We start from the raw sequence: 12466 nt of genomic DNA, 5'->3' as shown, positions 1-12466 counted from the left end.
AGGAAACATCTAAAGCTTATAGTGGTGCGACTTGCAAAGTGATTTCCTAATACACTAACTTCAAAGGAACTTTGAAATCTCAGAATGTAAGAGCCAGCCCAGTGTTAATCCACCAAAGCACCACATAGTCTGTTCGGTTTGTTTTGATAGGTCTTTAACAAGCAGTCAAGCATTGAAGGTAGCATTCTGAAAAACACATTACCCTGTGCTATTCCTCTAATCTTTCTCTATGAAGGTGTCATGTTTTATAACATGGAGAGCACAGTGAAACTACCATTTTCTTTTTCTTTTTTTGAAACTACCATTTTCATCTATACCTGCCAGCACATATCATCTTTAGCTTAATTTCCTGCTCTTTTAGGATCACAGCATAGAGATTCAGATCTTTCCCTCCAGCCAGGAAGGACTCTAGCCACAAACCTCGCTAGGGGGAAGAGATGATGTGAACACCTTTCTCCCGACCTATTACTCTTTCTTACGCCTCAATAGAAGAAAGAGTGGCAGAACAGGTGGCAAAATGAGACAACTGCTACAAATCCCACTCCCCATACTTAGGCATCTGGGCTGGGAAGAACGATTACGCCCGCTTCAAAGGGAACATACCTCTTATTACCTCGCTGAAGAGCCGCGAGTGAGTAATGATGTAATTGTTGTGGTTTCTTTATGGCCATACCCCATCTGGGCCACATACCCTTTGAAGGTATGTATACGTGGACAAGGATGTAGGTGTTGGGTGTGGGGGTGTGTGTGTGTGTGCGCACGTATGAGAGACAGAGATTGATTTTGTCTTTCCTCCCCTGCAAGAAAGACATTTCTTTAACAGCTCTGCTCTCATATGTATGTAAAATCTCCTAACTAGAAAATATCAGCCATTAAATTGCTCAAGGTCCTTTATTAAAAAATTTCTCTCCCTTTATTTAAAAAAACCCTGTGACAAATTATTTTCAGAGTCCAGTGTCAGAAAGGGATTGTTTCTCATGAATAATTGGCCTGTTTGCTTCTATTGAAAAAATGTTATATAACTTATTTATACAACTTATATAAAAATAAGTTATATAACTCATCATATTTTCCTCTTTGCCTTGGTTACTAGGAGGCTAACTTTTGTGTACAAACACTACAGCTTTTTTTCCATGTTTTTGCTAAAATACAATTTTCAACTCTCTTTCCCTTGCCTGTTTTTACTTTGAGTAAATCTGATAGATCTGAATGTTACTGAAAACCAAAATTTGCACAGTTTATAACAAATTAACAGAAACTGCTCACATATAATGTTCTATAATGTTAATGTGTAGTTTGCAGTATAGCCTTCTTATTTTTTCATAATACCTGCCCCATCCCCTTCCATCCCACACCTCTTTTTTTTTTTTTTTTCCCTTGAGATGCAGTCTCACCGTGTTGTTCAGGTGGGAGTGCAGTGGCACCATCTGGGCTCACTGCCACCTCCATGTCCCAAGTTCAAGCAATTCTCCTGCCTCAGCTTCCCAAGTACCTGGGACTACAGGAGCGTGCCACCAGACCTAGCTAATTTTTGTATTTTAGTAGATATGGGGTTCCACCATGTTGGCCAAGCTAGTCTCCAACTCCTAACCTCTGGTGATCCACCATCTCGGCTCATCCCAAAGGGGGATGAGCCACTGCACCTGACCCCAAACCTCTTTTTTAAAACTACAACAAATCAGAAGAAGTAATGCCTTCTTTGGACCATTGGATTCAGAAGAGTTACTTTGAGGGAAATTCTAAGAGATTCCCTTGATGATAAAGGGGTGTTTCCTTTTCAGCCTTGTTTTTCTCATTTTAATTTACTAAATAGCACATTTGCCTCATTAAAAGTTGTGTTTTCACTAATAATCAAGTCACACATTATTTTCTGCATCTGAAGTTGGACTCTACTTCTCAAAATTGGGCATTTGTGGGCTATCTATCATAACTATCATATCCATAAACCCTTGTTTATCTCAGACTTTCTACATTTCAAATATTTTGATTTTTTCCTATAGTAAGAAGGTCACAGAAATGTTAGTAACGTGGTGTCCACAATACATCACACAAAATATCTCTTATTGTTGATTACAAGACAAAAATCCCAGGTCAAACTGTATATCCTTGTTTGGTGTCTAGAAAATGTGACCAACAGAACCCCAAGTTTTTAAAGGGGCATACTTAGAGGAGCTTGGAGAATGCAAACTGTTGTAAGAAAATAGCCGCGACCTACAGTAGGGTCAACTATAATAATAACAGAATCTAGGGACCAGGAGGCAGAGCAAGATGACCAAACAGAAGCCTCCACTGATCATCCTCCCTGCAGGAACACGGAGTTGAACAATTTTCTTTTCTTTTTTTTTTTTTTTTTGAGACAGAGTCTCCCTCTGTCGCCCAGGCTGCAGTGCAGTGGCCGAATCTCAGCTCACTGCAAGCTCCGCCTCCCGGGTTCACGCCATTCTCCTGCCTCAGCCTCCCGAGTAGCTGGGACTACAGGTGCCTGCCGCCTCGCCCGGCTAATTTTTTGCATTTGTAGTAGAGACGGGGTTTCACCGTGTTAGCCAGGATGGTCTCGATCTCCTGACCTTGTGATCCGCCCGCCTCGGCCTCCCAAAGTGCTGGGATTACAGGCGTGAGCCACCGCGCCCGGCCAAAGTTGAACAATTTTCAACACACAAAAGCACCTTCATAAGAACCAAAAATCAGGTGGGCATCATAGTACCTGGTTTTAAATTTATATCACTGAAGGAGGCACGAAAGAGAGCAGGAAAGACAGTTTTGAAATGCCAAAGCCACCCACCCCCATCCCCTGGCAGCAGCCTCATGGCACACGGAGAAATTCTGGGTACTTGGGGGAGGGAGAGCACAGGGATTGTGGGGCTTTGTATTGGAACTCAGTGCTGCCCTGTCACAGAAAAAAAACAAACAAAACACCAGATGGATCTCAGCTGGCACCCATGGAGAGAACATTTCAACCAGCCCTAACCACAGGGGAACTGCCCATCCCAAAAGTTGGAACTTGAATTCCAGCCACCCTTGATACCATGGGCTAAAATGTTATGGAGTTCTCAATAAACTCGAAAGTCACTCTAGGCCACAAGGACTGCAATTCCTGGGCAAGTCCTGGTGCTGTGTGGACTTGGGGTGCATGTAACCTAGTGAGACACAATCCGGGATGGCCAAGAGAATGGTTGTGCCATGCCTACCCTAACCCCAGGCAGCTCAGCTCACAACTCTGAAAGAGACTCCTTCCTTCTACTTGAGGAGAGGAGAAGGAAGAATAAAGAAGACTTTGTCTTGTAACATGGATACCAGCTCAGCCACAATAGGATAGGGCACCAGGCAGAGTCATCAAGGTGCTCATTTCAAGCCTTGGCACTCCCATATTTCTAGACACACCCTGGGCCAGGAGGAAACCTACTGCCTTGAAGGGAAGGACCCAGTCCTGGCAGAATTTATTAACTGCTGACTGAAGAACCCTTGGGCCCTGAATAATCAGCAGGGGGTAGTGAGGCAGCATTTGTCATGACCCTTGGGTGAGACTCAGAGACATGCTAGCTTCAGGTGTGACCCAGCACATTCACAGATCTAGGGGCTACATGGAAGGACTCCTCCTGCTTGAAAAAAAGCAGAGGGAAGAGTAGAGGAGTCTTTGACTGGAGCTTAGGTACCAGATTGGTCACAGTGGGGAAGGGCACCAAACAGGCTCTTACGGCCCCCAATTCCAGGCCTTGGCTCTTGGATGGCAGTTGTGGATTTTCCCTGGACCAGAAGGGAGCCCATTGCCCTGAAGGGAGAGTCCTAGGCCTGGTGGCATTTACCAAAAGCTGCCTGAAGAGCCCTTGGGCCTTGAGTGAGCATCAGTGGTAGCTAGGCAGCATTTGCCACAGGCCTGGGGCAGCAGTAGCCATGTGGGGAGACTCCTCTGCTTGTGGATATGGGAGATAAGAGGGGGAAGGATGCCTGTAATCCCAGCACTTTGGGAGGCCGAGGCAAGGGGATTACCTGAGTTCAGGAGTTCGAGACCAGCCTGGCCAACATGATAAAACCCTGTCTCTACTAAAAATACAAAAATTAGCTGGGCATGGTGGCAGGCATCTGTAATCCCACCCACTTGGGAGGCTGAGGCAGAAGAATTGCTTGAGCCCAGAAGGCGGAGGTTGCAGTGAGCCGAGATCGAGCCACTGCACTCCAGCCTGGGCAACAGAGTGAGACTGTATCTCGGAAAAAAAAAGGTGGGGGGGGGGTGGTGGGGGAAGGACTTGCCTTGTGGCTTGGGTGCCAGCTCAGCCACAGAACAATAGAGCACTAGGTAGATCCCTAAGGTTTCCAACTCTAAGTCCTGGCCTCCATACAGTGTCTCTGCACCAGTCTGGAGAGTGAGAAACTCGCCACCCTAAAGGGAAGGACACAAGCCTGGCTGATTTCACTACCTGCTGACTGTAGAGTCCTAGGGCCTTGAGTGAATGTGGGTAGTAGTCAGGCAGTAGTTATGGTGGTCTTTTGGTGAGACCTTAGTGCTGTGCTAGCTTCAGGTCTGACCTAACACAGTCTCAGTGGTTGTGGCCACAGGAGTGCTTGTGTCACCCCTCCCACAGCTTCAGGCAGCTCAGCACAGAGAGATACTCCATTTGCTTGGGAGAAAGTAAGGGAGGAGTCTCTGCCTGGTAATTCAGAGAATTCTTCAAGATCTTATCCAAGACCACCAAGACAGTACCTCTATGAGTCTGCAAGAACCACAGTGTTACTGGGCTCAGGGTACCTCCTAATGCAGATATGGCTATAGTGATAAAAAACTTAGATCACCAAACCAAAGTCCCATCAAATACCTAGAAAGCCTTTCCAAGAATGATGGGTACAAACAAGCCCAGATTACAAAGACTGCAATAACTACCTAATTCTTCAAAGCCTGGACATTGACAAGCATCCATAAGCATCAAAACCATCCAAGAAAACATGACCTCACCACACTAAATAAGGCCACAGAGACCAATCCCAGAGAGACAGAGATATGTGACCTTTCAGACAGAGAATGCCAAATAGCTGTTTTGACAAAACTCAAAGAAATTCAAGATAACACAGAAAAGAAATTCAGAATCCTATCAGATAAATTTAACAAAGAAATGGAAACAAAAAGAATCAAGAGGAAATTCTGGAGTTGAAAAATGCAATCAACATACTGAAAAATGCATCAGAGCCTGTTAAAGAGCAGAATTGATCAAGCAGAAGAAAGAATTAGTGAGCTTGAAGACAGGCTATTTGAAAATACACTGTCAGAGGAGACAAAGGAAAAAAGAATGAAAAAGAATGAAGCATGCCTACAAGATCTAGAAAACAGCCTCAGAAAGGCAAGTCTAAGAGGTATTGACCTTAAAGAAGAGGCAGAGAGAGAGAGATAGGGGTAGAAAGCTTATTGAAAGGATAACAGAGAGGTTATCCCAAATCTAGAGAGAGATATTAATATTCAAGTACAGCAAGGTTATAGAAAACCAAGCAGATTAAACTCAAACAAGGCCACCTCAAGGCATTTAATAATCAAATTCCCAAAGGTCAAGCATAAAGAAAGGATTCTAAAAGAAGCAAGAGAAAAGAAACAAATAATATACAATGGAGCTCCAATACATCTGGCAGCATACTTTTCAGTAGAAGCCTTACAGGCCAGGGGAGAGTGGTATGACATATTTAAAGTGCTAAAGGGAAAACAATTTTACCCCAGAATAGTATACCTGGCAAAAATATCCTTCAAATATAAAGGAGAAATACAGGCTTTCCCACACAAACAAAAGCTGAGGAATTTCATTAATACCAGAACTGTCCCACAAGAAATGCTAAAGGGAGTTCTTTAATCAGAAAGAACACAACTTTAGTGAGCAATGAGAAATCATCTGAAGGTACAAAACTCAATGGTAATAGTAAGTACACAGAAAAACACAGACTATTATAACACTGTAATTGTGGTGTGTAAACTACTCATATCTTAAGTAGAAAGACAGAAAGATAATAACAACTTTTCAAGACTTAGACAGTACAGTAAGATGGCCGGGCACAGTGGCTCACACCTGTAATCCCAGCACTTTGGGAGGCCAAGACAGGCAGATCATGAGGTCCAGAGTTTGAGACCAGCCTGGCCAACATGGTGAAACCCCGTCTCTACTAAAAATACAAAAATTAGCTGGGTGTGTGGCATGTGCCTGTAATCTCAGCTACTCGGGAGGCTGAGGCAGGAGAATTGCTTGAACCTGTGAGGCGGAGGTTGCAGTGAGCCCAGATCACGCTGCCACCACACTCTAGTCTGGGCAACAGAGCAAGACTCCATCTTGAGGAAAAAAACAAAAACAAAAACAAAGCCAGACAGTACGATAAGCTATAAGTAAAAACAAGAAAAAGTAAAACCATGGGCAGACAAAGATAAAGTGTAGGGCCAGGCATGGTGGCTCACACCTATAATCCCAGCACTTTGGAAGGCCAAAGTGGTTGAATCACCTGAGGTCAGGAGTTTGAGACCAGCCTGACCAACATGGTGAAATCCCATCTCTACTAAAAATACAAAATTAACTGGGCATGGTGGTGCATGCATGTAATCCCAGCTACTCGGGAGGCTGAGACAGGAGAATCTCTTGAACCCAGGAGGTGGAGGTTGCAGTGAGCCAAGATTGCACCATTGCACTCCAGCCTGGGCAACAAGAGCGAAACTCCATCTCAAAAAAAAAAAAAAAAAAAGTTAAAATGTAGAGTTTTTGTTAGTTTTCTTTTTGCTTGTTTCTCAGTTTGTTTATGCTATCAGAGTTAAGTTGTCATCATTTTAAAATAATGGATAAGATGTTATTTACAAGCCTCATGGTAACTCAAATAAAAAAATATACAAAGGATACACAAAAAACATGAAGCAAAAAGCTAAAGCATCCCACCAGAGAAAGTTACCCTCACTAAAAGGAAGACAGGAAGGAAGGAAGGAAAGAAGGAAGAGAAGACCACAAAACAGACAGAAAACAGAAAACAAAATCGCAGGAGAAAGTATTTAATTATCAATAATAACATTAAAAGTAAATGGACTAAACTCTCAAAAGACATACAGTGAATTTTAAAAACAAGTGGATTTAAATCTGAATGGATTTAAAAAACAAGACTCAATGATCTGTTGCCTACAAGAAACACATGTCATCTGTAAAGACCTAAATAGACTGAAAATAAAGGGATGAAAAAAGACTGTATTCAAAGGAAACCAAAAAAACAGAAGTAGTTTTATTTATATCAATCAAAATAGGTTTCAAGACAAAAACTATAAAAAGAGACAAACATAATCATTACATAATGATAAAGTGATCAATTCACCAAGAGGATATAACAATTATAAGTATATATGTACCCAACACTGAAGCACCCAGATATATAAAAAAAATATTACTAGAGCTAAAGAGAGGGATAGACCCCAATACAATTAGAACTGAAGACCTCAACTTCATTTTGTGCATTGGAAAGATAATCCAGACAGAAAATCAACAAAGAAACACCAGACTGCATCATAGACCAAATGGATTTTATATTTACAGACATTTTGTCCAATGGCTACAGAATACCCATTCTTCTCCTCAGCATGTGGGCCACTAAAAAACTCTTATAACTGATTAACAAATTCAGTAAAGTTGCAGAATACCAAATCAACATACAAAAATCAGTAGCATTTCTATATGCCAACAGCAAACAATCTGAAAAGAAATCAAGAAAGGAATCTCATTTATAATAGCTACAAATGAAATTAAATACCTAGTAATTAACTGAAGAAGTGAAAGATCTCTACAATAAAAAATATAAAGTATTGATGCAAGAAATTGAGGAGGACATGAAAAATAGAGGGATATTTCGTGTTCATGAATTAGAAGAATCAATATTGTTAAAATGTCCACGCTTTCCAAAGCAATCTACAGATTCAATGCAATCTGTAAAAAAGATAACCCACAGAATGGGAGAAAATCTTTGCAAATGATCAATCTCACAAGGTGCTAATCATAACCAGAATATATAAGGAGATAAAACAACTCTATAGAGAAAAAAACCTAACAATCCAATTTAAGAATGGGCAAGAGATCTGAACAGACATTTCTCAAAAGAAGTCATACAAATGGCAAACAGGTATATGAAAAGGTGCTAAAAATCGCTGAGCATCAGAGGAATGCAAATCAAAACTACAATGAGATATCCTCTCACCCATTAAAATGGCTTTTATCCAAAAGACAGGCAATAATAAATGCTGGAGAGAATACGGAGAAAAGAGAACCATACATACAAAGAGAACATACACCGTTGCTGGGAATGTAAATTAGTACAACCACTGTGTAAAACAGTTTGGAGTTTCCTCAAGAAACTAAAAATAGAGTTACCATATGATCCATCAATCCCACTGCTAGGTATATACCCCAAAGAAAGGAAATTAGTGTACAAAGAGCTATCTGCAGTGCCTTGTTTATTGCAGCACTATTCACAATACCCAATACTGGGAAGCAAACAAGTGTCCATCAGCAGACGAATATCTCAAGAAAATGTGGTACTTCCACTGACTTTCTTCACAGAATTGGAAAAAAACGACTTTAAATTTCACATGGAACCAAAAAAGAGCTTGCATAGCCAAGACAATCCTAAGCAAAAAGAACAAAGCTGGAGGCAGCATGCTACCTGATTTCAAACTATACTACAAGGCTACAGTAACCAAAACGGCATGGTACTGGTACCAAAACAGATATATAGACCAATGCAATAGAACAGAGACCTCAGAAATAACACCACACATCTAAAACCATCTAATCTTTGACAAAAACAAGCAATGGGGAATGAATTCCCTACGTAATAAGTGGTGCTGGGAAAACTGAAACTGGATCCCTTCCTTACACCATATACAAAAATTAACTCAAGATGGATTAAAGACTTAAATTTAAGGCCTAAAACCATAAAAACCCTAGAAGAAAACCTAGGCAATATGATTCAGGACATAGGCATGGGCAGACTTCATGACTAAAACACCAAAAGCAATGGCAACAAAAGCCAAAATTGACAAATGGGATCTAATTAAACTAAAGCGCTTCTGCACAGCAAAAGAAACTATCATCAGAGTGAACAGGCTACCTACAGAACGGAAGAAAATTTTTGCAATCTATCCATCTGACAAAGGGCTAATATCCAGAATCTACAAAGAACTTAAACAAATTTACAAGAAAAAAAAATCAAAAAGTGGGCAAAGAATATGAACAAACACTTCTCAAAAGAAGAAATTTATGCAGCCGACAGACATATGCAAAAATCATTATCACTGGTCATCAGAGAAATGCAAATCAAAACCACAATGAGATACCATCTCATACCAGTTAGAATGGCGATCATTAAAAAGTCAGGAAACAACAGATGCTGGAGAGGATGTGGAGAAACAGGAACACTTCTACACTGTTGGTGGGAGTGTAAATTAGTTCAACCATTGTGGAAGACAGTGTGGCAATTCCTCAAGGATCTAGAACTAGAAATACCATTTGATCCAGCAATCACATTACTGGGTATATACCCAAAGGATTATAAATCATGCTACTATAAAGAGACATGCACACATATGTTTGTTGCAGCACTTGTCACAGTAGCAAAGACTTCGAACTATCCCAAATGTCTATCAATAATAGACTGGATAAAGAAAAGTGGCACATATACACCATGGAATACTATGCAGCCATAAAAAAGGATGAGTTCATGTCCTTTGCAGGGACATGGACAAAGCTGGAAACCATCATTCTCAGCAAAATATCATAAGGACAGCAAGTCAAATACTGCATGTTCTCACTCATAAGTGGGAGCTGAACTATGAGAACACATGGACACAGGGAGGGGAACATCACACACTGGGGCCTGTTGGGGGCTGGGGGACTGGGAGAGAGATAGGGTTAGGAGAAATACCTAATGTAAATGATGAGTTGATGGGTGCAGCAAACCAACATGGCACATGTATGCCTATGTAACAAACCTGCACTTTGTGTACATGTACCCTAGAATTTAAAATATAATTTTTAAAAAGTGGTACTTATACACAATGGAGTACTATTCAGCGATAAAAAAAGGATGACATCCTGTCATTTGCAACAACATAGATGGAATTGGAAGTCATTATGTTAAGTGAAGTAAGCCAGGCACAGAAATACAAGCTTTGCAAGTTCTCACCTATTTGTGGGAGCAAAAAGTTAAAACCACTGGACTCATGGAGATAGAGAGTAGAATGATGGTTACCAGAAGCTGGGAAGGGTAGTTGGGGGGAGGGAGGGGGAAAGCATAATGGGAACAAAAATACAGCTAGATAGAATGAATAAGATCTAGTATTTGATAGCACAATAGGATAACTACAGTCAACAATAATTTATTGTATATTTTTGAATAACTAAAAGAGTATAAATGGATTGTTACAAAGAAGGGATAAATGATTGAGAGGATGGATATTCCATTTACCCTGATGTGATTATTATGCATTGTATGCCTGTATCAAAATATCTCATGTACCCCATAAATAAATATACCTACTATGTAAGCAGAAAAATTAAAATAAAAATTTTTTAAAAAATGAAATCTTGGTATTCATAATTATTGATTCAATATTTTCTCACTAAGACCATTACTGAGTAATGACCACACTTTTTTCCAGACGTAGAATTGTTCCAAGGAAGTCTAGGGTCTAATATAAATCAAGGTATTCTATAATAGTATAATAATAATCCTGTCTGTGCTATCCATTTGTAATTATTCAGAATCATGATCTTAAAATAATTTCATCTAGTAGGATATATATATTACATATGAATTTATATATTTATAAAATTGAAATACATATATATGTGTCTATAAAATGGAAATACATATTTATCCTGTCATTTTCAACAATAGGGATGGAACTGGAGGTCATCATGTTAAGTGAAATAAACCAGGCACAGAAAGACAAACTTTGCAGATTCTCACTCATTTGTAGGAGCTAGAAATTAAAACTATTGAACTCCTGGAGATGGAGAGTAGAATGACGGTTACCAGAAGCTGGAAAGAATAGTGTGGGGAGGGAGTGGGGAAGGTTAATGGTACAAACTGGTACAAACATATAGTTAAATAGAATGGAAATACATACATATTTCCTTTTTGTAGACAGAAAAAAACAAGCTCAGAGTTGTCCAGCAGCCTGTCCCAGGTTGCTTGGTGAAGCGTTTTTTACAATTCCTTTGCCAGTGCTCTGCCTCTCTTATGTAAACAAATACAAGGTGGTACTTATATTATCACTTGCTATGCAGCCTGTAATGGTTAGCTAGATTAATCAGTCATAAGTGATTCAGAAGCACTGGGTAAACATGGGTGTGTATACATAAATGAGCAGTCACATACCAAATAGCTTTTGGCCTAGATATATTTGAAGAAGGGGTGCTCTAGGAAGAATTTTTAAAAGCTAAGCTTCAGAAGTAAAGGTTTTTATGCAACACTGATATTAATATTCTATAAAACTATTTAAAATTGATTAGGTTGCTATATCACTAAAACACCAGGGGGAACTAATAATTTCGGAGTATTGCCCAAATAATGACCCCAGGCAACCCCTGAAGCAAACAGTGAATACTGCTTTAGGATTTCAGTCTAGTTATTAATATTATACATCTACACAAAGAACACAAAATAGAGAGGAGAGAGGAGAGCTATGGTCTGCCTAGTTGATATGATCGGTATTGATAATTAGAGGAGATAAAGAACTTCACAAGTAACAGATTTTGAGATTTTTGTTTGAATTGTCTGAATAATTGTCTAAGTTGTTTGTGTGTGTTTGTATGTGTGTTTGTGTGTGTCTGTGTGTAGATTCAGAGGTGAAAATGAACTTCAATTTTTAAAAATCCATTCCTCATAATTGGTCCTAATGCCTAATGATAGCATTTTTCAAAATAGAAGTTCATCTGATGTTTTTGTTAGTAGAGGCAAAGGGAAAGAGAGTCTCTGCCTCCTGGAAAGCTAGCAGCATGGGCATTGGCTCACCGTAAGTATCAGTGATGTGTACTGTGCTCCTCTTGCCCCCTTTTCTTTGTTCTCGCTCATTATCTTCAGGATCTCACACCTATTGTTAAGTAAGAAACCCCCCTTTTCTCTCTTTCTTAGAGTTCTTATGAAGAATTTCTGCTTTTGCTCAGCACTGTTGTTCTTCCAATGCCCTCATATGAGAGAATAAGAATTATTTGCAAATCAAATTCCAGGGATTTGCATGGTAGACTTGAAGCTCTTGCTGCCTTTTGTTGGATAACCAAGATTGGTTTGTATCTTGTACAAACATTCTTCTCATTCATTAAAGGAAATGTCATAGTCTATTTAGGCATGCAATTCCTTCACTTCTCCAAACATATGACCTGTTTGCCTCTTCAGAAGAAGCCAGAGAGCTGGATCAACCTCTTTTGGCTGCTAAGTTACTGCACTTGTTTCTATTACCCTTGGCCCATGTGTG

The 12466-nt window shown here is 40.0% G+C and overlaps 1 long non-coding RNA gene across 3 annotated transcripts in view; it reads right to left on the bottom strand.

Moving 5' to 3' along the window:
• The window catches only part of LOC105479170 (uncharacterized), a 95973-nt gene extending 83736 nt beyond the window's left edge, over positions 1 to 12237 (bottom strand). For 2 of the 3 annotated variants that reach the window (XR_011620039.1, XR_985732.2), the window contains exon 1: positions 11120 to 11464. This is a non-coding gene — a long non-coding RNA (uncharacterized lncRNA). Of the gene's footprint in view, positions 1 to 11119; positions 11465 to 12006 lie in introns of those variants that run through there. The other variant, XR_011620040.1, reaches the window with a different exon arrangement.
• Between the last annotated feature and the right edge of the window lie 229 nt (positions 12238 to 12466).

The sequence above is a fragment of the Macaca nemestrina genome, chromosome 1 (assembly GCF_043159975.1).
Source record: "Macaca nemestrina isolate mMacNem1 chromosome 1, mMacNem.hap1, whole genome shotgun sequence".
NCBI classification, from domain to species: domain Eukaryota; kingdom Metazoa; phylum Chordata; class Mammalia; order Primates; family Cercopithecidae; genus Macaca; species Macaca nemestrina.
This window is presented reverse-complemented; position numbering and strand designations above follow the sequence as displayed.